Below are 2,316 nucleotides of genomic sequence, written 5' to 3' on the forward strand. Positions count from 1 at the left end.
AGGGAAGGTAGGAAAGGTAGGAAGGAAGGACAGATGGAAGGAAGGAGGGAAGGAGGGAGGGAAGGTAGGAAGGAAGGAAAGATGGAAGGAAGGAGGGAAGAAAGGCTGGAAGGATGGAAGTCCTTCCTTCCTTCCATCTGTCCTTCCTTCCTTGTATCTGTCCTTCCTTCCATCTGTCCTTCCTTCCGTCCTTCCTTCCATCTGTCCTTCCTTCCGTCCTTCCTTCCATCTGTCCTTCCTTCCTTGTATCTGTCCTTCCTTCCTTCCTTTTGCGTGGCAGTATTATATTGATCTTTTATTGTAGAAACCGCAAATGAACATTTAAGTTTTTGGAACCAGAATAATAAAATCAGTTCCTCTTTCAGGCCACTAGGGGGCTCTGGTGAGCTTCCTGGTCTAATCAGCAGGTGAATAAAGGTCATGAACTGCAATATATTTAAAATCATAATGATATCGTATCATGATTTCACTTTAACGTATTTATATAATATAATATATAATATATTATAATAATATATATATTTTCAAACAGCTCTGAACTCACCTCTTGTGAATCTTCTCTTCTATCGACTTGGCACAGAAAGCTCTGATCTCAAAGTCAACGCCGCAGGCCTGAAGAGGAGGAGAGGAGGAGAGGAGGAGAGAGGAGAGAGGAGAGAGGAGGAGGAGAGGAGGAGGAGAGAGGAGGAGAGGAGAGGAAGAGGAGGAGAGGAGGAGGAGGAGAAGATGTTATTGCTGTGATCTCTAACACCTGTAGAAACACTTCATGTCTTATATTCTGATTTAATTCTCTGAACTTTATAAAACTGATTCATTTTAAATGTTTCAACATCTTAATGACTTTAAATGTCATTTGCTTTTCAGTTTTATATCTTAAATTTGTGTGTGTGTGTGTGTGTGTGTGTGTCTGTGTGTGTGTGTGTGTGTGTGTGTCTCTGTGCGTGTGTATGTGTGTGTGTGTGTGTGTGTGTGTGTGTGTGTGTGTGTGTGTGTGTGTGGTACCTTCCCAGTGTCCTCTGGACCGGGCTGTAAAGTGACTGAACACGGGAGATTCTGAGGAATCTGAAATCAGAGTTAATGAAAGTCAGGGTTCGTTCATCAGGTCAAAACTTTCCTCTTTAAAGCTTTTAGAGCTTCACACACTGAACACTGAGGCATCGACCAGCAGCTGCACCCTCCGTACTTTACCCCGAGATACCCCGAGACACCCAGAGACACCCAGAGATACCCCATAATACCCTAAAATACTAACAGATACCCTAAGATACAGAGAGACAAACCTCTCTGAAGAAATCACCTCTGAATCTGTGCTGAGAGAGGAGCAAAGCTGCTATGATAAAATAAATAAAAAATAATAAATTAATTAAATAAATAAATAAATAAATTAAATAAATAAATTAAATAAATAAATAAATAAGGGTTTTGATTGACAGACAGTGATCCAACGACATCATTCACCTCTATTACTATGGTTATAGTTATGGTGTGAACTCCTCCGTCTACTCCAATTAAAACCACATTTAAAGCTAAATATTTATAGTTACTGTTCTCAGTGTGGTCGGAGCTTTATTCTGAAATGAAAAGCAGATCTTAGTCAGGTGTATCCAGACCATCTGTCCTCCCTTCCTTCCTTACTTCCATCTGTCCTTCCTTCCTTCCTTTCATCTGCAACAACAAAGACTTTTTTATGTGATGAGACTGATGAAGGATCACCAGCAGCGTCTGAATCACAAACGTTTCCAGGAAGTAAACTCAGACGCTTTATAATCCTACTTCCTGTTTGTAGGTTTGGAAAATTAAACTGTCGGCTCCGAAAGTAGATCATCTGCTGAGGTTGATGGTTATTGCTATTATTTTATTATTTATCCATCTGTCCTTGCTTCCTTCCTTCCTTCCTCCCTCCCTTCCATCTTTCGTTCCTTCTGCCCTTCCTTCCTTCCTTCCTCCCTTCCATCTTTCGTTCCTTCTGCCCTTCCTTCCTTCTGTCCTTCCTCCATTTCTTCCTTCTGTCCTTCCTCCATTTCTTCCTTCTGTCCTTCCTACCCTTCTTCCTTCCTTCCTCTGTTTCTTCCTTCCTTCCTCCGTTTCTTCCTTCCTTCCTCCGTTTCTTCCTTCCTTCCTCCGTTTCTTCCTTCCTTCCATCTGTCATTCCTTCTTTCCTTCCTTCCTTCCTTCTGTCCTTCCTTCCTTCCATCTGTCATTCCTTCTTACCTTCCTTCCTTCCTTCTGTCCTTCCTCCATTTCTTCCTTCTGTCCTTTCTTCCCTCCTTCCTACTTCCCTTCCTGTTTTCTCCTCCTCCCTTCCGTCTGTCCTTC

At 42.1% G+C, this 2,316-nt stretch overlaps 1 protein-coding gene across 1 annotated transcript in view; it reads right to left on the reverse strand.

Moving 5' to 3' along the window:
• LOC128354741 (arrestin red cell) overlaps positions 1-608 on the reverse strand; it is a 20,557-nt gene extending 19,949 nt beyond the window's left edge. Inside the window, exon 1 of the mRNA XM_053314912.1 lies at positions 545-608. The gene's annotated coding sequence lies outside the window, so the exon portion shown is untranslated. The remainder of the gene's footprint in view (positions 1-544) is intronic.
• Positions 609-2,316: the final 1,708 nt, after the last annotated feature.

Source organism: Scomber japonicus, unplaced genomic scaffold (genome assembly GCF_027409825.1).
Source record: "Scomber japonicus isolate fScoJap1 unplaced genomic scaffold, fScoJap1.pri scaffold_518, whole genome shotgun sequence".
In the NCBI taxonomy this organism is placed as follows: domain Eukaryota; kingdom Metazoa; phylum Chordata; class Actinopteri; order Scombriformes; family Scombridae; genus Scomber; species Scomber japonicus.